The 26100-nt window shown below is 35.4% G+C and overlaps 1 long non-coding RNA gene across 4 annotated transcripts in view; it reads left to right on the top strand.

Annotated features, from left to right (window-relative positions):
* Positions 1-26100, top strand: part of LOC106854553 (uncharacterized) — a 371490-nt gene that overhangs the window by 169949 nt on the left and 175441 nt on the right. The window lies entirely within an intron of this gene.

Below are 26100 nucleotides of genomic sequence, written 5' to 3'. Positions count from 1 at the left end.
GAAAGCAGCAGCTGCTGTTGCTAGGACTACACTGGCACCAGCAGTTATTGACTGCAAGAGAAGAAGCAGCTGCTCAAGCACTAACCAGCCTCAGTTTTGTCCCCTCAAAGAATTATTTCAAGAAAACCTCTTCTGTGGTTTACAATGATGTGCAAACCTGAGGAATTTTGTGCTGTTGCATTCCACAGAACAACTCAGTAAATAGAAAAAAATTAAACCTACAGTAATCCACAAAGTTAATTTCAGACTCTCATCTGGTTTGTTTGTTTGTTTTTTTTTTAAGAAAAAATACTTCGAAAATCATCTTAACTGTAGCTCTGGCTGCATGAGATAAGGAATAGTTCCAAGACAATCTTGTTTCTTCCTTTCAACATACACATCTATACCTGTGAGCAAGGGCTTTGCCTGGCAAGATAAAACTTACTTATCTTGCTTACACTGCCTATTTCCTTGAACAGTTTGATGGAATTAGCAAGGAAAGAATGGACTTAAGGGCAGTATATAGATGTTTACTACTATATGCAGTATGGTCTGTAAAATGAAATATGTCTTTAAGGAAGCACATTCCAGTGTTGTAAAAGGCGAGTAAAATTTTTTTCTCATGTAATTTTCTGTTAGTGTTTTGATGTCTGCATTCACGGTACTTATGGTTAATGTAATTTAATGAAACTATTAAAACACCATTTTTTCCAAAGAGCTTAATGGAAGTGAAACGTACCATTTCAAAAGTCTTGGAGCCAAACTTTTGACCACAAAATATTCAAATGCTGGAAAATGGCAAAGGAAAATTCAAAAACAGTGGGCTTCTTTTCTGTTTGTTGTTCAAGAACTACTTCTTTTGGATTCCATTATCACATTCTTTAGCTTTTTAGTGCCCAGTGTTGAGGACAGCACAGATGAGGAAGAGATTTGCTTCAGTCAGGCGTCTGGTAAACTAAATATGAAATTCATACACGTTTGTTGTATATGAACATTGTTGCCATGAGTGAATGCCATACATCTAAGCAGCAGAGTTTTTCAGAACTGTCCTTACTTTAAAGGAAAGGGGGATTATTTAATTGTTTCAGTAATCTAGGTAAATGCCAGGTGCTTATATTCTCTAACATTCTCCTCACTATTTTCATAGATGACCAGCAGGAGATCCTGTAGCCATCAGTTAGCACTGCAATGGTTGAGGCAGAATATTTTATCTATAGCCTGCATGAACCTTAGTACCATATATTTTTAGATGCTTTTATTTTGTTTATCAATTAAAAGCATATAAACTTAATGGAATTTGCAGAACATAGCAGTCTGTTTACGTTCACTGTGTCTGTAAGATGCAATGAGTATTCCTGACTAAGCTTTTGCTTTTCTTGCTTGTCCTGTCCCAGAGTGTTTGTGTTTTCCATAAGTATTTAGAAGCTATATTTAACTATATGATTTTTTCAAATAAAGAATACTCAAATGTGACAAAAAACTGTTAGCTTCTAAGTCAGAATGTGACATAGAATGTTGATAGACACACTGTATAGGGGATTATATCTGTGACCACCAATATCCATAGTTTTGTTTTAAATGTACTCATCAAGTCTTATGACTATAACTTGACAATAAGCTGCTAAGGAAATATTCCTGAACTTTTTCTGAGAATTACTTCTCCTTTGAGAGACCAGCTGAATGAAGTATGGATGATATTTTTGGGATGTATATCTCACTGAGAAGGGCTGCTCAATTCAAATAAAACATTGACCATTTCTGCAGTGATCTTATTAACAGGATAATAAACTGAGATAGCTATAAATCTAGAGCTGTGAGAATGAATTACCCATCGAGCACACTCCTTTATGTTATTAAGAATAAAAAACTGCTCTAGAGTCCTACTCAAATGAGCAAAGAGTTTGTTTCTAGATTTCACTTACTCAGTAAATAACTCTCTCTTAATCCAACACCCTTCCCTGACAGTGATGGGACTTCTAATTAAGAATTTAAGTGAAAACACATGATCTCAATTCCTGGTATAAAATGACACTGTGTGATGCTCTATTATAATTGTAGAACTGAGCTGTGGATAGGTCGTGCATCTCTTGAAAATGTGGTTAGGGATAAGAATGGATGAAAATTGTTTCTGCATGTTGAAAAAACAAGCTGGGAGCTCTCGAAAATTGCATTTTTTGGGTATGATATAGACTTAGCATTTTAGTTTTATTATAGATGTTCAATGTTTTAAGATTTCTGTTTTGCAGAAATAGTATTCTAGCTTCAGTATTCTAGCTGAAGATAGTTTATTGATTTACCCTAAAATGATGGGAGACACGAGAGAAAATGGAAAATGGGCTAGCTGAGCTAGCAGATGTTTCTAAAGCCTATACTTCCTGGAAATCGTTTAATGACATATCCAAACCTTTTTCTTGTTTCGGTTTTCCTCGTATAGTTGTATTGGTTTTTATGGCTGGGTTTTGGCAGCAGGAGGCTACAGGGGTGGCTTCTGTGAGAAGTTGCCAGAAGCTTTCTCCATGTGCAGTAGAGCCGAGGTCAGTGGGCTCCAGGACAGACTGACTGCTGGCCAAGGCTGAGCCAGTCAGGAATTAGGAGTAACTCCTCTGTGATAACAGATTAAAGAAGGAAAAGAAAGATATTGCACAGATGTAATTGCAGCCAGAGAAGAGTGGAGTGACAAAATGTGAGAGGAAAAACTCTGCAGACACCAAAGTTGGTGGAGAAGGAGGGGCAGGAGGTGCTTCAGGCACCAGAGCTGAGATTCCTCTGGAGCCTGTGGTGAAGACCATGGTGAAGCAGCTTTGCCCCTGCAGCCCCTGCAGGACCATGGGGAGGCAGAAATCCACTCGCAGCCCAGGAAAAGGCCAGAGTGTTCCTTACCACCATTTCTAATTGGCCTGGCCTTGGTCAGTGACATGTCTGCCTTTGGAGCCACCAGGGACTGGCTGTCCTGGACATGGAGGAAATTTCTGGCAGCTTCTCACAGAAGGCACCCCTGTAGCCTCCCTGCTACCAGAGCTTGGCCATGCAAACCCAATACAGCCTTGATTTTTCAAGTAGAAAACAGAAAGTAAATTTTTAATGAAAACACTGCCTCTGACCCCAGAAAAAATAATTGCACTACCGTTGAGATCTAATGTATAAATCAGAGTTTGTATCTGAGCCAGATATTTTGGGTAGTTTTACACAGAGTTTTTTCTTAGCGTATATAGCCTGCATACGATGAATTTTGGAGTGTTTATAGTATCCTCCAAATGAATTACTCTCTTAAAATGGAAATGCTTGAAGTTTTGGGGTTCTCCTCCTCCTCTTTCCCTTCTCTCCCCAGCTTTACCTTAGCTGAGGGCACTATTTTAGAATAATTCTGTGTATAAAAGCATCTGATATGTCATTACTTTTCGTGTGCCTTATTTAGCTTAATAATATAGGATTGTACTCTGTTTCTTATAATTTCTCAGTTTTTCTGGGAAAAATGAATTGTCTAACATGTAGAAAGAATTTGTTGATACTGGGTCCTGTATGTATCAGCTAGCAGAACTGAAAGGAATTTAAAATACTGTCTAACAAGAAGTACACTTTTTAAAATGAGAATTTCTAAACCACAAACCTTGTTTACTAATCAGTCTTTTTGTCAGGACAGTAGCTTGATTAAAATAATAAAAACAATGTCTGGCATGTACTGTGTTATATATTAGCATCTGATTCAACTATGTTTAAAAATTAACTTTGCCTTGAGGCTTATTTCAGGGATGTTGATGTCAAAAGCACTTTCTTTGCTACAATTTAGGGCTGCAAACTGAATTCCTACCGTGTTCTCTGTCAGATGCTAATTGGCTAAAAATATGAGCCTCTCTTGTTTTCTCCATGATAATTCTCATTAACACAATATAAAGGCATAAAAAAGGTGGCTAAAATCCTGCTGGGTTTTAGTATATAGAATTCACTTTTTAAAAGTATTAAGCATTTTTATTTATTCTTTCATATGTCAAAGAAAAGGAATTTTCCACTGAACTTCTTGAGCTCTCCTGATAAGACTAAACTTACATGCAAAAAACACTACATGCAAGACAAACAGAATTATCTGAAGAACTGCAAATGTAGTGTATGCCAGGTTTTTCTTAGTCTGGTGGGTGAGGTTTTGCAGCCTTTGGAAAGGTGAGTAGCCAGGTTGACAGGATGCCCAGTGCATAGGAGAGAAGTGTCAGTAAACAAACTGCAGTGGTCATGTGAAGTGGTCCATGTGAGAGAAGGGAGGCTACTGTGGGTCCAAGGTGTTATAGCAAGATAGGAAGAGCCTATGTCTTGGTTTTGAAAAGGAAACAGGGATATAAATGATTGAATACTGGATGTCAGAGCTGTGAATATAGATGTGATATTATGGTCGTTTTACAGAAGATACTTGGAGGGAAATGTTGCATTTTGTGAACTGTATTGCATTTAATAAAAATTGTGTATGAGATATTAGTTGTGCTTAAAATCATCTAATATGTATCTAAATACCATAATGGTACACAGAGTAGGAAAAACGTAATAGAATAATTATAATATAATGATTATATTCCTCTTTCAACTATAATAACTTTTTTGACATCTTGCATAAACAGATGAGATTAAAGTCATGGTTTTCATCAGAAAGCATGTTTTTCCTTTTTTTTTTTTTGCATATTTTCCCTAAAAATATTCTTACTGCAGATATTATTTCAATGTAAAAGGCATTTTCTTATAATTTTTATTGTAACTGCTATTTTAGTGCTAACTTGCACGTTTACTTTCCTTAGGTGTAAATATATTATGTTAGATTTCCACTTAAGTCTTGTGTTTCATAAAGGAAACAAATGGTAATGTGATGTTTTTATGCCAATACTAATCAAATAAAACATATTAATGTCATTTTTCTTTCTTGTACCATTCCTGGCATGTACACAAAAGCTCTATAACATTAATTTATGCATGCCAGATATGTATATTTCAGTGCTTGGGAGTATTTTCTACTACTACCCTTGCATACAAATACACACACATGCATAAACACAGAAATGCCCTTTATTATAGTTTTGGTTTTTTAAAGTGTCTAACTTTGGAGAAAAAACTTCACCAACATTTCTTTGTGCTGGACTGTAGAACCATTAAAGCTATAACTTTTTTATTCTTCCTGATAAACCACTACCACCTAACAATCCTCTACATGAATGCAGAGCTCATTAATGAGGTCAGGCTAAAAATGTTGTTTATGATGGCTTTAATGGACATCTCATATTTTTACAGTGCCTGAATAAGCAAGTGAAAACAAATTGCATAGAAAAATCAGAGGACTACTAAGTCAACTATGTGTTTTAGAGAGGCAGCATATTAAGTGATTTCAGCAGTCTGATTAAAGGGCTGTGCTCTGGATGGTGACACAGAGTCTTAGAACACTCCTGGGTATTCCTGGTTTATGGATCTCACTGCAGCTCTTAGTTGCTCTTTGCTGAAGCTTCAGTGCTCACTTAGTATTTTACAAAGTGTTTGAGCGGTGTTTGCACAGCTAAGGGAAAGGTTTCTGTTTCTGCCCAGCATCACTGACATGCACAGCCAGTAATTTCTGCTAGGATGGGTGTGGCAGGTGACTTCTGTGACCACAGTTTGGGGCTCTCTAGGCTTATCCTATAACATGTAAGCATCAGGGAGCAGTTTAGTGAACGGGAATGTAGTCAGTTGTATGTAGGAGTGGCAGCTTTATTCAGCTCATACCCTTTATCACACTTCAGTGTCATAATCCATGTATATTGGTACATATGATTAGAGGACAGTCACATCACCACTTGGTCCAACTGCTTTATAAAAATATTAAAACCATCACAGTATCCAGTATTGCTCTGCCCATGCTACGTGGCAGTGAGTGTGATTCCCAGGAGCCATTGCTCACAGCCTGCACACAGAGATGAAACAAAAAAAACCCTCCAACCCTAAAGCAATAAATTCCTAATTAACCACATGTTTTCATGAAATATTAACACATTAATTCTCCTGCATAGTTCTTAATGTTGCTAAAAAAGTTACTGTAACTGAATGAGTAAATTAAAGATATTATAATCTATGAAGTGCAAGGCATCACTGTTAGATGACATAAGTGCAAATAAGAGTGAAAAGTAATTAATATATTTTTGTGACCTATTCTTGGCATGCACCCTGAACAACTGATGTGCAATTGATTATATAGGTTGGTTGCACTCATGGATATAAAATGAAAACGTTGATGTGCAAACTCTTGGATTACTCATTCTGCAGCAGATAATATCAAGGGAATAACAAATACGTCACATCTATGCTCTTTCTAACATGATCTTGAATTCCTTATCATTTGGGGGTGCCTAATGATCCTTTGCATCTGTAGATGTATATGAAACAAGTCACTTGATTAAAAGGACTTAATTTCACTTTTTAAACAGCAGAGCAACAATGATCACAAACCAAAATAAGGTATTTATAGCCTTTTTTTTTTCATTTTAGAAGATATGCAAGCTGTTTTTATTTTTCTTGTTTATTCAGTTTTCAAAAAACATAAGTTTAAATGCCAGTTACTTCTAAGACAAAATCCTAAACTATGTAGAAATTTCTCACAGATTTATTTATTGTTTATAATTGCTAATTGTTTATTAGCAATTCTAGTGTAGTGTTCACCCTGTATCTAGAATGTGGGCTACTTTATTACTTTCCTTTTCAGTCAGACACTGAGAAGCATTCCAGAAACAATCTGCATTTTATCCCCTACTTTATCAGATTGTAAATGGATGCTTTTCTGTGCTATTATTAATTTTAGCAAATTACCAAAATTTTAATCCTTGTTTTATTCCCAGAACTTTTCATAGCCCCAGGAGATCTTACATGAAAAGTAAAGTGTAATACACCTCGTTTGTGTAAGGGTTAGCAGAGCTGTTCTTTCTCTTTGTTCCAGTATCTCTGCTACAGAGAAAGTGACGTGTTCCTTATTAAAAAGAAAAATAAATCTAGGAAATGGTGATGCAATGAAAGCATAATTATGACCAGGGAAGAAGAAGGATATTAGATTTCTAATGCATATAGTTTTGATTTGAAATACTTCATAATTTATGAATGGCTCTTACAACTTTAACTATGTGCAGTACTATTGAGAATTCCTATAGAGCATAAGGATACCTGTACTAAATTAGAATGCAGCCTTAGCATTTCTTCTACTTTTCTACAGGTATAAACTGAGCTGATTTGTTTCTTGGTGTAAAATTGGAGGTACGAATTTTACCCTTTAATGATTCTACTATTTTAGAGTGCAGATTTATCAGCATGGCTTTCCATCATGTTAAATACTGATTAATTTTATGAAAGCTTTTACTTGGTTTGTCTTTTTTTGGCAATGCCAAAACTTCTTCACTGTGCAGAGGGAACATGAGGATCTTCTTTGCATGCTGCAGTGCATTATTTAGGAGTTTTTAAATGGATTTTCATTGTCTTTGCAAAGATGATAAAGTTTTATATTGATAAAATAGATTGAAAGTTTTAGAGAATGAATCGTGAGAACTTCAATTGTTGCTAGCTCTAAAGCTGACAGAGGGCTTATTTGGGAATAAGTTCTGGACAGAATGTAAGGTGGCAAAAGTCTCCCCAGTAATGTGTGCATCAATGCTTTTGTAAAGGAAAGTAGTCAGTCAGTAGTGTGGGAGTAGAGGGGACAAAGTGAAGAGGGCAAAGGTCTCAGGGTTAGGCTGGCTGACACTACCAGCTGATGGTAAGAATGCTGAAATTCACAGGTTGTACAAGTGAAACTTGATTTGTGAATGTCTGAGTTCACACATTAAATCCTGAAATATGTTAGATAACATAAGTTTTTTCTCACAAGAAAAAGAAAAGGATATAGCAGCAGAGGAGGAGGAGGAAATTTTTAAAAGTTTTATATTTGTTTTCCATTTACTGGAATGCAATACAGGATATGAGTGCTCGAAACAACTTAGGCTGCTGAGATACCTGGTCTTACATGAACTTATACTGTCACAGGTTGCTAAAACTCTTCATTTTAAGACATTCAGTTTGACTTAAATAGACTAATGGAAGGAAGTTCTACTGTTAGGTTTGAAGTACTGGAGGCCAGCAGATAGTGGCCAGGTGCAATTGCATTATAACTCTAAGAGTAAAACATGGGCTTGTCTTTCCCACACAATATCTGGAATTAGATGGTCCCAAACTGAAAAAATAAATTCAATGTAAAGGTTGGGAGCCAGGTATGGAGAGGGAAATATGCAGTTATTCAGAAAAACGTATAGTGGAAAAGCTCAGGTCATATTCTTAGAACTGTGAGACCATACATTAGCACAGCTTTATAAACCTAACTGTCACATGAATACAGCACCAAGTTTCTTTACCTGAAGGTTAGAAATAAATATGGAGTATAAGGTTCATTATTATTCTCTTTTATGCTGCATAATTTTCAAAGAGCTGCTGAAAACAAAGGAGTTATTAAGGCTTCACGAGTAATGGTGTAAGTATTTATGATTATTTTAGCCTCACACAGTGTGCTAGAGACTTCCACTACATTAAGAAAAGGAATTCTAACTATGGTTACTTAATTTTAAAATGAGACTTACTTCATTCTGTGGATCTTATTTCCTTAGCCAACCTTTTGTTTTATTTAGGACTGTAATTTAAAAGATTGGACAGCAAACAGGACCCATTTATTACTGTCAGATTTATTATTGAAGGAAAGACATGAGAGAGATATTTTTTAAGTTCTTTGTAAGGCTAAAGGTTACCAAATCAAGCAATTTTATTACAAAACTGATGAGACAGAACTACTTTTCCTTTCTGAAGTGATCAAGATTAGGAGCAGAAAACCATCCATTTTAGTGAAATAATTTCCTGAACAGTTTATTGAACTCACAACATTTAACATTACCAGCTGACCTTTCTGTTAGTGTCTTGAGGGAACTTTGGGAGGATATGAGAGGTTGCTATTCTGCTTTACACATAGAAGGCTGTTTTATGCCAATCTATGGAGTTACAGCCTGGAAAGCAGAAAGCTGTATTGCCTCAAAGGGAAGGAATGCTTATCTCTTTGGCCTGGTGTGCAGGGCTGTTGAATAACTGTGGTATGTTTGCATAGGCAACACCTTCAACAGAAGAACCAAGAAGTGCTTGAGTCCAAGTTCCCCTTTAATCCAAGGTTTATAGTAATTTTTGGTTTAAATCCAGAAAAATAGGAGTTTGAATCTTGGTATCCCACCTACTTCAGAAAAAAATTCTGTACATGGGTATAGACAGTAAAAGTATGACAAGGATAGGATTTGTCACAGTTCCTCCATTTTTTTTTACAAAAATACTGTTATTTATTTAATGTAGACACAATATAGAATTTCTGGGTGTCAGTCCTGAGATATATCTGGAGAGGAAAGAGTTATCCTGTAAATGTATGTGTTTTGATTTGGGGGGTTTGTTTGCTTGTTTTTTGGTTGTTTGGTTTTTCTTTTTTTACAAGGGCTCTGAATTTCAGTTCTGGTGGATACTTAAGCATCTTTCATAATTCTGTTTTGTGACTCTTATTAATAGAACCTAAACCCTTCTGTGCAGTGAGATGATCACATGCTTTCCTTTGGCTTGTGAATGTTGCTGAATAGTAGAGAATCTCAACACTAGGCCTTGTATTGGCCTGAGCCAACAGCTAAATTGGCCTCCAAGAGTGCCTTTGGTCTTGAAACTGGTGATCAGATCATTCAGGGAAGCAGAACATGAAGGTGTAAGAAAGCATATGAAAGAGATGGTGCTGCTTGCCTGGGTCTGGAAGATGTCTACAAAGATAATCAGGGGCTGGAGCACCTCTTGTATGTGAGGACAGGCTGGGAGAGTTGGGATTGTTCAGCCTGGAGAAGAGCAGGCTCCAGAGACATCTTAGAGCAGCCTTCCAGTACCTAAAGAGAGCCTGCCAGAGAGCTGGAGGTGACTTACAAGGTGACCCTTGTAAGGGTAAGGACTTGAAGTGACACGGTAAGGGAGAATGGTTGTAAATTGAAAGACAGTACGTTTAGCTTAGATAATAGGAAGTTCTTTACTCTGAGGGTGGTGAGGCACTGATATCACCAGTTATGGATGCTGCATCCTTAGAAGTGCTCAAAGTCATGTTGGATGGGGGCTTTGAACAACCTGATCGACTGGCAGGTATCCCTGCCCACTGCAGGAGGACCAGAACTAGATTGTCTTTAAGGTGGCTTCTATCACACTCTGTGCTGTCATACAGAACTGGAAAGTAAAGCTGTTAAGTTGCATATCCTGAACTCTGCCTTTGTTTGCACTGGTGAAGTCAAAAACACTGCAATTAAGGTTGTGGTGAAGGCAAAGTTACACATGAACACCCCAAGTGGCACGCCACAGAAGAGGAGAGGAGAATGTCTCATCTTGAGGTCAGGCTCAGCATAATGCTGAGAGTAAAATAATAAAACAACTACTTGCTTTCTTTTATTAGTTCCCCCCATGCCTCCCCCAAGAATATTTACATTTGCAGCTAATAAGGATGTCATCAAAAACCATGAAGAATAATCTTTTATGAGAACAAAATATTTTACATTACAGTATTGCTGTCCTCCCTCCTGGCCTTTTTTCAGACTTGAAATACTGTCTTTTGGACTATGCTATGCTGCTTTACAAGTAAGCACGCACTGCCTATTAAGTACAGGGTTCTTGAGAAATTTGTTCTCACCAAATTTGTCTATTGGTTTCGCACATTATTTGAATGCTTATCTATCTTTGAATTTGTATTAATTTTGTTTAATTGCAGTTGGGAGGCTAGTAAAATCAAATAATAATTAAGAAATTTTATTCAAAAAAGGAAGGTTCAGATTTTCAAAGAGGTGGGAGGAAGAAAAATGTAAGTGGAAGACATCTCATTTCACAGTCAGTGGTCTATTAAACTTTACAGTGGAAGCAGAAGTGTTCCCAAAATAATAACTCTGCTCGTGTCATCGCACAGTATGTCTTCTACACATACCAGCCTTAGATTACTTTGATATTTGCCCAACAAGTATTCCAATTTCTCTTCAATAATATCTGAATTATTTAATGCTTCAATTTTTTTTCTTTTAGAGAGTGAGAACTTAAGAATGTGTTTGCAATGCGACCCTGACCACTAACATATAAATAATGTAAGCTGCTGTATGCTTTGAGAGAGATGATTGGCCCTGTAAAGATATTTGGACAAATGTGTTTGCTGTTTAATCCTCATTCACACAAAAACTAATCATACGAGAAACAGCCAATGAAAGATAAACTAATAAATCTTTCCAAGAATTATTGAGACCTACAATATTTGTTTTGAAAAAGTATTGACTAAAGGATATATATTTTTGAGAAAAATATTGATTGATAAATCTGTCATTTCTAAGGGCTGAAAAACTGTGAGTCTTAGACTTATTGATGCAGGGATGACAGTCATTTGTATTTTAGTAACAAAGAATATTATGACAAATACAAAGGCAGTAGATTGATAAATCACGAGACTGGAGGATTCGGCAGCAACTGTGAAAAAATGAGTCATTTACAGAATAAAATTTAATTTGTTTTTAATAGAAGTAGTATATCTGAAGCTGGATACTTTTGTCTGAAAGGTGCTCCCTTTCTAAATTACTAGGGGAATGAACATCAGGGTCTTGAGCCACAGCATATTTTAGTGACCTAATTGTGAGGAAAGTGCAGGGCACTTCTTATGTGGCATTTCTACTTGAAGAAAATGGATTTTATGTTCTGGATCCCTTAATTAATGATTCAAAATTTTGAAAAAACCTTATAATTTGTTTATCTGTTAATTGACTCAGAAGTGGTATGACCTAGATATGTAAAAGTCAGGCCATTGGGGCTCCGTTTGTAGATCTCCAATGATCTGATTCATGACCTTGTCTTGCCTTGGCTTCCTTTTTGATTTGACCTTCTTTCTGCTTTATTTAGGGGTTAATCTCCTGTGCAGTTTCTGTCCTCTCTTCTCATAGATAGTTTCTGTCTATACTGTTCTTTAAAGGCAGCTAAATCCGTCATTCAGGTGAAACATCGTCTATGGTAAACTCCTCCAAAAGCCATTTCAGATTTGGTTGGAAGGTCCATTCTCACATATTCTTTGGGTTACATTGCTGGATCTTCCAGAGTATGTGCATTGGCAGTCTCTGGATTGCACATGAGAAACTGACTTGTGTGGGCTCACACAGAAGACAAGAAAACGTAGAACTAAATTAGCAAAAGCTAGGAGCACAGGCATTTTGAAAGTCACTATTACAAAATGATGCACACCCAACTGCAGTGCTCACTGTAGGATCTTGTGTAATGAGTAATGCATTACAAATAGTGAAAACGAGGCATTTGAAGTGTCATGGACTTTAATGTGTATATATACTGAATGTACCTATTAATTTTGTTTGTGGTCCTGCCTTTTAAATTCAATGAAAAATGAGTTTTCATAATTGATTAGGCTTAGGGCTCACTTTGGACATTCATACACAACCAATACCCTTGGGATGACCAACTGGAATTCCTGTTGAGACATCATGGTCCTTTTCTGCAGCAAGGGAGAACTCTAATTTAAAATATTGAATGTCTACCTGTAAAACAGATGTACTATGAAGTTCACTGTATGCTCTCATCTATCTTGTATTACCTCAGAACTGGAATTTAATGAGGAGATCAAAGCACTTTTCATCTCATGGTGTTAATGTGCAGTCTTAAGCTGCTGGACTCTGAGGGTTTCACAAAGTGCCAATGAAGACAAAAGAGCTTTCATCACAGAAGTAGCCCATTGTGTGTGTTTGCTACTGGCATTTTTTTAGAGAACAAGCTATGAATTAATAACCCTTTGACATTATTGCATGAAGCCTGGTTTAATGCAATACCTGAAGTATTGGAAAATCTGGAATTAATGGACAGAATTTTGGTGTTTATTGGAATTGATGCCTGTTTAGGACAAAGAGCAGCAAGACTTTCCCTGAGGTCCTGGATGCTCATGCTCATTTCTACCTTATATTGCTGATACAGCATCTGGTACCTTGTTCAGTTGGTTGGTGGCTCATGGTTGCTGACAAAAGAGAAGGCTGAGGAGACCACCCTCTGCTCCTCAGTCTCTGCTGTGAGATTCACCTTCCCTGAGTGTATTTTTTCAAATCACTGGACACCCTGTCTGTCACAGCTGTAAAAAAAATGATGACAGCAGCTGAGGATGGACTCATATTTATTGTATGAATATGATTTAAAATTGTAACAAGAAATTGTATGAATTATTATACTTGTTTATTCTCTGAGACCTGGTCTTGTGCTGAGGAACTGAGAATCCCCTCAAATGTGCTGAGCAGCATGTTGGCAGCATTTATATCTGATACATTAATGGTGCAGGAAGGCTTCATGCTTCTTGAATGCAGTAATGTATTGGGGTTTTTTTTGCCAGCTCTGAAGTGTCATCTGGGATCTTCTAGGATGTCTAGATGTAGCTGGTAAATGTGACATAGGACCTGTAGGAGAGCTGTTGACTTCAGGAACTGATAGGGGAGGTTGTCTAAAGTATCTGGATGCATTTCAGATGGCATTTCATGCCTGTATATGGTAGATGACTTGAGCCCTATTTTTCTTGTGTTTCACAGGGATTCTGAGGTTTATGAAGATTAGGAAAATGCCTGTGATGGCCAGATATAATATCAAACAAATATCTAAAAGCAAAACAGTCTTGCAAAGAATATATCTTGTGCTCATAGGAATGGTTTAATTAAATTATATTTTCTGTACAGGAGAGGATTTGAGAAAATCCACTTAATTAGTCATATATCTTTTGTCTATACTGATTGTGAAATAAAGATAGTGTGTCTCCAGTATCTCAATCTGCGGTGTTGACCCCTAACCTGTATTTGGTTTTCAGATAAAATTGGTCTTGTAATGAATTTTATATTTATTTTGTGTCCACAGCCACAGATTTCTTAAATAGTAAACTTTGCTGATAATTATAGCAATATCTGTCCCAATCTCCATACTTTTTGTTTCCAATCCAATTGATATTTTAATTATGATTTAGGTATTGGATACTTTGTGTTCAAAGATTAATTTATCAAGATAAGAAATCGAATATGTTTTTACTTTGTAGTTTTTTTGTGTTTTGAATTTGCAAACAGGAAAGCTTACAGATCTTAATAAGTTAGTATTTGATTCTTATTCTCTTTTTCTGAGGTAGAATTACTATTTTCTCAAATTCTCGTAATCTCATTAACTGACATTTACTAAAAGTACTTTAGCAAAATCTCTATAACAATGAAAATTTCAAATTAATAATAAAGCATGAGAATGTAAAAATAACTGATTTACTTTCATGACAAAAACTAATTTCATGGTGATACTGGCTTTTAATCAGAGGAATATGTTCAAAGTGATTTGATTTGGCCATTGTATTAAAAGTAATAGTGAAACTTTGAACAGTCACTAGATAATTTATAGTACACCTTTCAGAATTACTAGTTTATTAACTAGTAATTCACTCACTTTAACACCCAAAATTAACTGTGCTGCATATTTATTTATGCATACAGAAGTAACATTAAAAAAAATTATTACTATGGGAACAGTGGCCACCATAATGGCTAGGAAAGTCTGTTTTGCTCTTCAGTTCCTTGTTAATAATGTAAAAAAAAAAAGTTACAATTATTTCCGACCTCTGTTCATGCTTCCTAAGGACAAACCGACACAAAAAAAGTATTTTTTATGTTTTGGGTTAGTTTTTTTCAGGTGAAAAAATAGAGAGCAGCCATATAGTATATTTGAAAACTAACTGGATAAAAAATTATTTAAGACTGTGTTTATTTTTTCTTTCACTCATTATCACCACTTGATAATTAAAAAAATAATTCCAAATATTGAATCTATTTTTCTTGTATTTGTGTCACAGTATTGGGAATATAACTCATTGAGCCATGTAGAAGAGACGTTTTCTTAAATAAAGCAGAATAAGAATAGTGTTTCATTTATTTGAATAAATTCATTACCTCTTCTGAGATGTATATATAAGGAGAATTTCATATCTGGAGGTTGATGTTTCTCTGTAATGAAAACTGCAAAAATTACTTTTCACAATGGAAGCTATACTCTTGCTGTGGTAAAGCTCCAAAATGTCCACCTAATCCTAGACTAATTAAACGTACATTTAATAACTTAAATGTGGACTTAAATTTCCTCTTTATATTCAAGATATGGGCAGGAAAGATTCCACTGGAGAGCAAGATACTCAAAGTATGAATTTTGAAAACAAGATAGATTTACAAAGTAGGCATAATGCCTTACTTGTTCTTTGGCTTTGCTTATATGTTTTTAAATTTTAGTTCTGCTTTAGGCAATTAATTAAATAAAGTTAAAGCTTAAAAAACAACGAGAAAGTGATACAATATTTTCTTCTTCTTCTTGTATGCAAAAAAATCCTTTGACAAGTTAAAATAAAATCCAGAGGTCCCTAAAAACTTTAAAATTTTCTTTATTAAATCATCCATCCTTTGAATTCTATGACTTTTTTGCAATGATCCGTGTAAAGTGTGAATGGAAACTGTAGGCTTTGAACTGCTGAATGCTTGAATTCATCGTGATGCTAATGATTCTTTAGCAGCCCCAAAAACCATGCTGATCTTACTGTTGTTATTGAGGGTTTATAAAATAGCTGATCAATACTGTATCTAGCCGGATTTTGTTTTTAAACATAATTGGATATTATTATGCAAATTTATTTTCTTCATTGAGCTGGGGACAAGTTGTTTCCTTTATGGTAATCTCAGTTATCTGTTCAGATGTAGTTTTAAATCCAGCATGGGAAAAACACAAGAGTTGATATCATGGCCTGTAGCTGTTGATTTTGTTGTCAAGCACCAGAGGTGCTGAAGAAGCTGCTGCAGAAGCAAGAAAAAGCTGTGAGGGGATCTGTGGTCAACCTCAGAGCCATGCCACTGTCCTGCAGCATTTTCTTCTCAAGCAGGCATTCACTTTTTTCACTCTACAGGGAAAGGCAACAGCCTGGATTTAGGGGTCCCTTGGGCTGGACAGGTTTATAGACTGCTACCAAAGTTCATCCTGTGCACATCTGTATGCAGAAGCCACTGTGACAGGAGGGAGAAGTACCACTACTGGGCTGCAGTGATACTTCAGTCACAGCCACTGCCCTGTGAATACAGATTTGTTCCTGTATAAAATTATTACTCTATTAAATTGTTTAAAGTGGACTAAGGAGTTCTCTGAGAGATTAGCAGCCATCTATTGAATGTCCTTGGAAGGACAAATATTAGATTTAAGCCTTTTTCTACAGGTATTTTCCTTTTAATACACAGGTTGTCTTTAAAGGTCTGTGTTCTTTCATATTCTTGCAGTATCTCAAGTTAACATCTGAATTAATTTAGTAATTCTAAAGTTCATTTTAGCAACAGTGTGTTGATGAAATTCGTTGGCAAATGGTTGAGAAATACCACTGAAGTTATTCCAGTCACTGCTCTTTCCAGTACTATTTCTTGTCTGAAAATCCTTGTCTAAGCCACACACTAAAGAATGGATTTCAGTATCACATCTGACACGTTAGCATTCAGAGGGTTGTCTCTAGCCACATATTTTAGCTGTCTACATTAGGAATAGATGGGTGTGAACAATAAATTATTCTATTAATTTATTATTCCTGATGACTAGTCAATTATTTAAATTATGTTTACTGTCCTAGTCATGTGTTACTTGAAAGTGATTGGAAGGAAATTGCTGTCAAAAAGCCTTTGCAGCTGCAAAAAAATTGCACTTGTACTTTTATTGTATTCCCTTTACCCTGAATAGAATACACTGTTTCTATCCCTCCACTCAAGTCAGCCATCTGTCACTCACATAACCCACAGACAATTACCATATTGCATCATATCCCAGCTGCCTCTGATAGACGTGTTTTGTAGTACAGTGTGTACAGGATAATCTCTCAATATCCGTCTCACACTGGAAACTGTTCTTTCATTGGTCACACTCTTTTTCAGATAAACATTCTACCATGTTCTGGTCAAGATTCCAGTGTGTCTTAATCTAAGAAGAGTTTTGCATGATCTCTGTAACATAAGGCTGCTAAAATGAGCACTCACTAATATTTCCAATTATTTTGTTTTAGAAGTGAATTAGAAATAGTTTGGTTTGCTTTGTAGAGCTTCTAGCATGTCAGATCAATAATAATTTTTGTAATGGACACACTTTGTCAGTTACATAATTAGACTCTAGAGGACCAGATCTAAGCATGTTTTGTCTCAAATGTTCTGACTGTTGTGACAGGAAAGGTGTGAGCAGAAGAGAGGCTCCAGTGTAGGTGGAGCATCGCTGCTCTGAGCCAACATCCTCCCCCACCGGCTCAGTCCCTGCCTCCCACCTCCCCCCAGCCCACTTCCTGGAGAAGGGCTGGATGTGCATGCGAGAACAAAACAGTGCAAAACATCTCGTTTATATACAATTTTTGCTTTTAGTACCAAGAGCCCCCTGGCAAGTATCATAAAGAGTGCTTTCTATATGGCACATATTTTCTAGGAACACATTATTTTCATTTAGGGTTGTGATACTATTTCCTGGTCTGTTTTAGTCACTGAATGTACACATATTAAGTATTCTAAGTATGAAAACCAAGTCCATAAAGGATACGCTGAAATAAGAAAAAAAACCTATGGTCTGGAGACAGTCATGAAGCCCATGGTTTGCCATATTTATGCATTTCTGAGGTTTTGCTTCCTGCCAAGGACAGAGAAAGAGTGGATCTTATCAACTGCAGTGTTTAACCCACTGAGAAATTAGCATAGCTTTAAATCATGAGTCATTTTTGTGGTGTGATTTTTGACAGTTAGCTTTGTGCAGGAGAGAGATTCAGTTTTTGAGATCATTTCAGTAAAATCTCTAGAAATATGGCACATATTTCCCTCTATTATTATTTTTTCTTAATCTTTTAAGCTTGCTTTAAGCAGTCCTTTTCCCACTTAATGTTCCCTTTCTTTAATTTTTTTTTCTCTTAAAACCTTGTATTGCACTGCTGTGCTTCCCAAGTAATTCTACACTGCTAGGTAACACTTCATTGGTAATATCTCCCATTATCCATGGCTCTGAAGTAATTCACTAATTACTTCAAATTTGTCTTGTATGCATATTTGTATATGCACCTTCTTTTTGTCACTAATTATTAGGGCATATGATGGAGTCAGTCTTTCAACTACTCCCTCATTTTCAGTGTATGGTTATCAAAATATCAGTCTTTTAGTTCCCTTATGTGTGGTTGAGTTAAACTGTGATGCTTTAGGAAGGCTTGAGTTTTCATGTACTTCAACACTTCACTTCTGCAAAATGGTGTGTACAATTTGCCAAAAAGAACTTTAGCTTCCAGAGTGATTTTTTGTGTCGCTGTGAGATTTACTAAATATCGCATGATTTTTACTTGTGATGACATTGAATGATGCCTTTAAAAATACTAAAGGTATTAGTGTATGTTCTACACTTTATTTTTTTCTTTTTCTTTCCTCCTAATTTAGTGTAATTGTGTTTCTTTGATCCTTTTCCTTTCTCAGGGATAGTTCTTGCCACTCAATTCAACTTCAGGCTATGAACTTCAGTGAAGTCAGTAAATAATGACTTTAGAATCAGTTGAACTTAAATCATATGGTCTTTATTGTCAGGAAACATGTAAGTGAATTAGGGCAACATCCAATTAACACAGCCTTTTGCAAGTTTAATGAGCAATGATAAATTTAAATCCTTTTTTTTCACTTTCAAAGTATGTGAAGTTCCAACTAAAAGAGCTAGCAAGATGTTGCTCTATTGATTAATAATAAATTAATTTAAATATATTGTGACTAGGATTGGAGGTATCATCTTTGAAGTTACTCATAGGTTAGTTATTTGAATAGGTGTCTCATCATAGAATCCTATAAAAAAATTAATTCCTACAGCATATGGAGTTACATGATAAGATGAGTTATACTGTTCCTTTATTTGGCTTTTTGTACTAACTAAACATTTTTAAATGTTTAATAAATATAACCTATGCCACTGACACGTGTCTTTCCTTGATTTCCGGTTGACATTACCTATTAAGAACTCTGCAAAAAGGTGTTCCTGGTTTTGTAGCAGCAAAATAGATTTTACAAAGCAATTAATTACAGTTTTAATTAGCAAGTAATGCCTCTGCTTAACACATAATTTCTTCTTTTACCAAAGGTAAGTAAGAAGTCTTGTGGTTTTTGTTTAATTTTGGGTTTTTTAAGGCAGAAAAGTTTAAAATTATTTAAAAATAACTACAGTTATGGATTATAGTGCATTTGATTATTTTGGTTCCAGTGTGAGTAGAGAAACTGTTTGTGACTGGAGTTTGATAGGATGCTTTTTGGTTTCCTTGAATTTTTCCAATCAACAACAGCAGAACTATTTTTTATTGTTCTGTAAGTTGTCTGTCTAGTAAAAGCATTTCTGCTTTCTGCTCCTTGTGTTTTTCTTGGGTCCTTCTATAAAGCCAGTCATTTCTCACATTAAAATACACCAAATGTAGGAGCAGGTTGGTCCATCTCATTATGACAAATACGAAAAAAACTGCTTACAGGACAGATTCAATCTTTACATACTTTCAGTGAATTCTGTGGAGTCTAATTGCCTTATTGCTTATTATGATTTTATTAGCTCTAGGTGTAATGTTTGTGACTTGATATAAATAATATCATAGTTAAGGTCATCAGACTTTCTAAGAATATCTCTGGGTTGCTGAATTGAGGAATTTTTCACCCATCATTTTTCACTCATCAAGTATCTTCCATCAAATAAAGAAACTAATCCAAATTTTTTAAAACGTTAAACTCAAAACAAAAAAGAATTGTTTGCCTGAAATAGTGCTTGTGTTCACTGTGTCTTCTTTTGAAACAAAAGTTAATTTATAACGTGTGTATGTTGATTATATTTGTGATTATGATCATCCTTATGATTATGTCTCATAATTATTTATTTATTCCTCATGTATCTCAAGAGAATGGTGTGAAATGCAGTTGATTAAAACTTGAAAAAATATCGGATTTTTGTTTGAAGGGTAGAGGTATGGAGAATATAATGAAGATTCACCTATTTGTAATTTCCATGCTTGAATACTAATAGCTTTAACCAAATATAATAAAAAAATAACTTCTGATCTTGGAGAATGAAAATGAAAAGGAATAGTGGGTTTAACGGCTATAAAATCCTGTAGAGGCCCTTTGAAAACTCCTCATGAAAGGTGTTGTCCACCTGTAGGAGAATCTTGTGAGACCTTAATGGAATGTTGGAGATTTACACTTTGAATATAAGCTCATAGATGATGGCCCTTCGTTTCAAGGGGAATTCTTAGGAAGCTTTCATGAGTATGGGCTGGAATAATTATGATTCTTCCACTCTGTATAATTGTGTGATCACTGCACTCTATCCAGTTATTTCTGCTCTACACCACTGATGTTCCAAGTGAGACACACATCAGTCATCTAGAAACTGCAAACCAGGATCTTTCTCTTCTAAAATATTGTAGTGCTTCTGTCAGTTGACTCCTTGTAAGTGGAGTTCTTGACATGAGCAAGCCTCCCAAAACACATGAATTTATATAGTTACTGTTTTAAAATCTGAACTTTTTATGTTTTCAATGCCATTTGAGGGATCACCTACAAACCATTTATCATAGCCCCAGGGATTCTTATATTTCAAGCTTCAGGGTTTGAGACATACTCTTCTCATTATTTTAATGGGAAACATTCATGGCGCACACTAGCGGCTCTCTTATTTGTTCTCTTAGTTATCTCATGTGTACATAGCCAAAGTAGAGTAGAAAGAAAATAGGTGAGAATGAATCAATGTCATTTTTTTGCAATCCTGTTTGAGAAAATGAATTATCTTTTTCTTTTCCTTAATTTCATATGAAATGTTTCAACAAATAACTGATAGTCTTTGCGGTTAAGAATTGTGAAGTTAGACTTGAATAAGGAAGCACTTAGTTTACTCATGCATATTTTGTTATTGACACTTTGCTAAACTATAGAAAGTGCTTGAAGTTCTTTAAAGAAAATTTTTCTTATGTGTGATTAGGATATTAAAAAAAGAAAAGAACATATCAAAATACATCAAAGCCTTTTGTTTTATCTACAATAACCCAACAAAAAAATACTAGTGTTTTTTCTTTAAAAAAAAGGGTTTGTGTTTCTTTTGGGTTTCTTTTGTTCTCTTCCCCTTTTAAATATATTTGTCACAAACTTATATTTAAAGTTATATTTACACAAAATTATATTTAAATTATTTTTCTGTGAATTTTGGCATTTTGTTACAGTCTTCCTATGCTAATACACACTCAACAGTTTATACAAATCCCTTAACTTTTATAGTTCTATACTTTTGCCAAAATGGTTTCTTCTACTATATGAGTTAGCTTCATTTCTTTAGGAAGTACCATAAGGTTTCATATCTTTTTAAGGGAGAAGACCACTTTGTTGTTGCTTTTTATTATTGTGCTTAATCCAAAATTTCAGACTAAAGCTCATATTGTATCATTGATTGCAAAACTAAAAGCTTTGCTGAAATCACTATCACTGAGTAGCTAAAACCCTAAGCCATGGATCACTTGAAGAATTAAGACTTTGAATTGAGAATAGAAAAGCACTGAGAATCCATGGAAAGACTGACACTTAGAGAATAATGGAAAGACTCACTTGAGGAATACACTCGCAGTCTTTTGGCTCAATGACGCAGCAGGCAGCTGGATGAAATGCAGACAGAGGATCCTGACTAACTATTTTCACAATATGTTCCTAAATAAAGTGAGCTATGGCAATGCTCTCTGAATAGCGTGGTTTTATGGTTCATTGTGGTGATCTTAGTGGGATAGAATGCATGAAAGACATTGGGGAGGTGCGGCAACAGATTTATTTCATCAATACTTGAAAGTCTGCTTTGCCTTAGCAATTAGTTTGAGCAGGACAGATGTGAAGAGTGAAGATGGAGAACTGGATAAGGGTGATGCTCAATTAGTTATCAGGGGATATTTTATTTCCCTTTTCCCACTGTCTCCTCATTTTTCACCTGCTGTAGTCAAAGCTGAGTGTATTTCATCTAGCAATAGAGTGCTTTTCAACTTTGTATGCTCACTTGGGAAAATGGAGCTAATAGTACGTAACTCAGAAGTCCAGGCATAGACAGCTCAATTTCACTGCATTTGGGAATTTTCCTGCATCTTAACTCTTCCTTTGTTTCTTAGAGTGAATGGCCTGAGAAAAGGAAGTATTTCCAGGCATGTTTTATACTATGCACAATTTTAAAACTCATCTGTAAACCGCAGTGAAACGGAATTCCTTAAAATAGTTGGTGCTGAAAATTTTTAACTATGGTGCTGTTTTTACATCAGCATTATGACAATTCTGGGAGAAGTATGACAGCATTCAGTTTCACAGCAATGATATTTAATACAACTGTGTCTTCAGCTGATGTTGTCAGAGGAATTATAAATTGATCAAATCCTGCAAGCGTCTTCTTTTTAAAAATGGATTCTACAGGAGTTGTTTCATGACCACATTGGATAACCTGGTCTCTCCACTAGTCCATCACTAGGCTGGATAGTGCAGGGCTCTGTTCCTCGCCCAAGCACAATTTTCATCATAGAAAGTAAGGTGTCAGTGCTCTTGAGCTTCATGAGAGATAGTGCTTCTGTCTATAATCCTTTTATCTGATGAGCTTTAGAAGGTTATAGGTTTTTGCTTTATGTGGACCTATTATATAGATAATAAACCTTGCCCTGCAACTAACCAGCTAAATTATAGACCAATAACACCCTAAAATCTCCAGTCAGAGATGAAAATTTCAGACACTTATTTCCTGAAGATTAAAGACTGACCAAGAGGCCAAATTAGAGGATAGGTGTATAATAGTTGTGGATAGCTGAGCAACAGCTATATGTGCTACACCTGAAAAAATTTTTACTTCTAATATTGCTTTTTAAAATATTTTCTCTCCTTCCTTCATATTTTTCATACCAAGTCTAAGCAACCAAAATACTATATCTTTATAAAATCTTCCTTTCAGGAGAGCATTCATAACCAAAAAATCCAAAAAAACCCAAAAAACCAAACCAAAACAAACCCCCAAAAAATTAACCAACCAAACAAAAAAAGAACCCCAAAAACCAAAAAAGAAAAGCAGATGAATCTGGGAAAATGCAAATCCTTCCTTCTCCTTTTCTTTTAGTCCTTGTTAGCTGAAGCAAGTTTTTGTAAGAATCCGCTCTCTGTGGTATTTAGGGTATTTTTTTATGCTGGCCTTATGAGAAGTAGTAAAATTGTAAGCTTGAAACTTGTGTACGAAGCTGTTGCTCTCAACAATCACGTGTGCTCAAAGGAAGCTGGATGTAAGCCATTTCTATGCAAATAGGGAAATACGTCAGCTGATTTATCAAGGGATAATTTGAAATATTTATTTAAAAGAAGTCATTAATGAATATGAATGTGACAGCTGTTGAAATTTTTGTACCATACATATATTGTAATCATGGTCTAAAAACACCCAAATGCCAAACCCAAAAAGCTCACCAAACCTTTCATAAAACCTTGCACAGCTTGAGGCCTTTTTCTAGAAATATTCCTGGAAGTTTATTGGGATTCTTTTTCCATATGTAATTTTCCAAGATTATTGTGTATGCTTCAGAAGCAGTAGGATTTGTTCATAATGAGAGCATCTTTTTAGAGATGAAATAAGAAATATGAATGCTCAACTTTCCAGGCTGTTTGCTTTTTTGGTTACTGAAAAATTAAGCTAGAAAGTACAAACTGTATGCATTTAAGTCAGAATTACATATATCTAAAAGGCATGTATGGTCTAGGAATGTATATATTGGAATTTATTGGACTGTATGCATTGTATCCTTGGTACTTCTATTAAAGATGACTGTTCAAACTCCTGACAAAATTACAAAATTGGGCTCTGGTTATATAATGCAAATTATAAGCACAGGATTGTTTGAATTTAACCTTTCTTGTTGACTTTCATCTTATTTTGAACACTGGGAAATTTAACTAAAGCTAAATGCCTGGAGATCATAATATTTTTAGATCCCCATCATCTTGCCAAGTAAGAGAGTTTTGAATGACCTTCTGAAGAACACATGAGAAAATTGCCTACTTTAGATAACACAGTAACTGTGACCAAGGACAGAAAGGACAAATAATTCTTTATAGTGAACTTTTTACTGGCTAGTGGCAATCTATTACTGGCAGTTTGAGGCTGAAATGAATATCAGACAGTTTCAGCAAAAACTCCATCTTTCACATCTAAGGAAACCACGCACCTTTTGATTAGTACTGCATCAGGCTGCTCACCAGAGGTTCAAACGCTTGCAAACAAGTCTCTTTAGATAAGGACGAGTGAACTGGCCTTTTTGACGGTTCAGTTCAGCCTGCAGTTCAAGTAATTCATTTTATTCTGGGACAGAAACAGTTTCCTGGAGTCTTTTAATAGAAGATTAAATCCATCTATACCCTTTTCATTTACTTTTTATATTATTTCATCTCAGCTAACTCAACCAGTTTGGACTAAAAAGCTTATCTTTTATCTGTGTGAAGGCACTGCTGTGTTTACTGGGCAACTTGCCCATAGGTTACTACTAACATTTATTAAAATATGTAGCATAAAAAAGGAAGAGAATATTGGGACATGACCAAGGTGAATCCAAATAAACAGCTCTAAATCACTGGGGATGATCAATAGGAACAATTCTGTGTTTTACACAAAAGCTCCATAGTTCATATTTCAGCTTCTCTAAAGGTTGGTCCTTAAGAAGCAGTTTAGTTAAAGAAATTTACATTTCAGTTCTGCTGTCACATCTTGACTGATGTGTCTTCCAGTAACTTATGGCTTGGTGGGAAACAGTATTTGGTAGAAATTTTCAGAAATCTACTAAAAAATAGCTCAATTCCCCTTGTTAAATGGATCAGAGATAAGCTTTGAGAAGCCTATCTAACCTGAAGTATTCTGAAGGAAAGGTTGTGAAATATTTCATAGCTATATACGACAGATAAGACATTGTGCAGCATGATCCAGGATATAGAAATACAGTTATTAAAAGGTATTGTAATCGAATCACATATTAAAATGATCAATATTTATGTGCTAGATAAAATTCAAATAAGTTAGACAATCTATCTCAGCAAGGTCCAGAGTATTATTATAGCTGTTCATCTCAGTTCATATGTTGGAAAGAAAAGTTATAATTCCTTGAAAATACCCTTTTTTGTATGAGTAAGGCTGGCTTATGTAGTTTCCTGTAATTGATAGAATTTCATCATCTTTTGTCTACTATACCCACTCCTGAGGGGCAGTCAGGAGAGAAATATAAATCTCTCTCTAATCTTAGTCTTCCTTTCTGGAATACATTAACTGAGCATAAGCAACTATGGAATGGCATCTTAGCAATGTTAAGTCTGCTTTTATTTTCACTGCTTGTCACTTTGACTGATGGAAACAGGAAAATATACATTTTAATCTATAGACAACAATGACTAGGAGGAGGTTTAGAGCCTCTCTCTTCCATATTTTGTCAGCAGAGCTTTTAAAAGTGGCAAGCTTTCACAGTTAATTACCACAGACAAGAGCTTAAGCAAAAATAAGCTCTTATTTGTGAACAGTCTTTCTGTGAAAATATGATTTACCTAAGAACATGCTGTAGTTGCTTACAGGATATAGAAATCTACAGATATAGTGATGTGCCAGGAGTCTTCAGGCTCTTACTCTTTTGCCATAGTGTTGACACTATTAGCAAAAGTGCTTTAAATATTTTTTAATGTAGGTTCCATATTAGTAGAAATATCATCTCAGGTCAATCAGCTGACATCACTACATAAGCAATTAGAATTGAGTACTAATATAAATAAAGCAACATGTAACTTTTTAAAAGCAGACAAAGATAAGGGGGAAAATCACTAGTATATAATTATCAGTTTGCCACAAAAATTACTCTGTGGACAACAGAAACATGGGGAATATTCTGCTCTGTTTTGTTCTTATAAGGCATTGGTTTAATGTAAATCCCGTAGTACATTAATCCTTCTAGTAATGCATAAAGCGCAGCAACCTGAGCATGCATTTGTTTTA

Source organism: Sturnus vulgaris, chromosome 4 (genome assembly GCF_052056855.1).
Source record: "Sturnus vulgaris isolate bStuVul1 chromosome 4, bStuVul1.hap1, whole genome shotgun sequence".
Lineage (NCBI taxonomy): Eukaryota > Metazoa > Chordata > Aves > Passeriformes > Sturnidae > Sturnus > Sturnus vulgaris.
The sequence above is the reverse complement of the archived record's forward strand: the minus strand, read 5'-3'. Positions and strand labels throughout refer to the sequence as shown.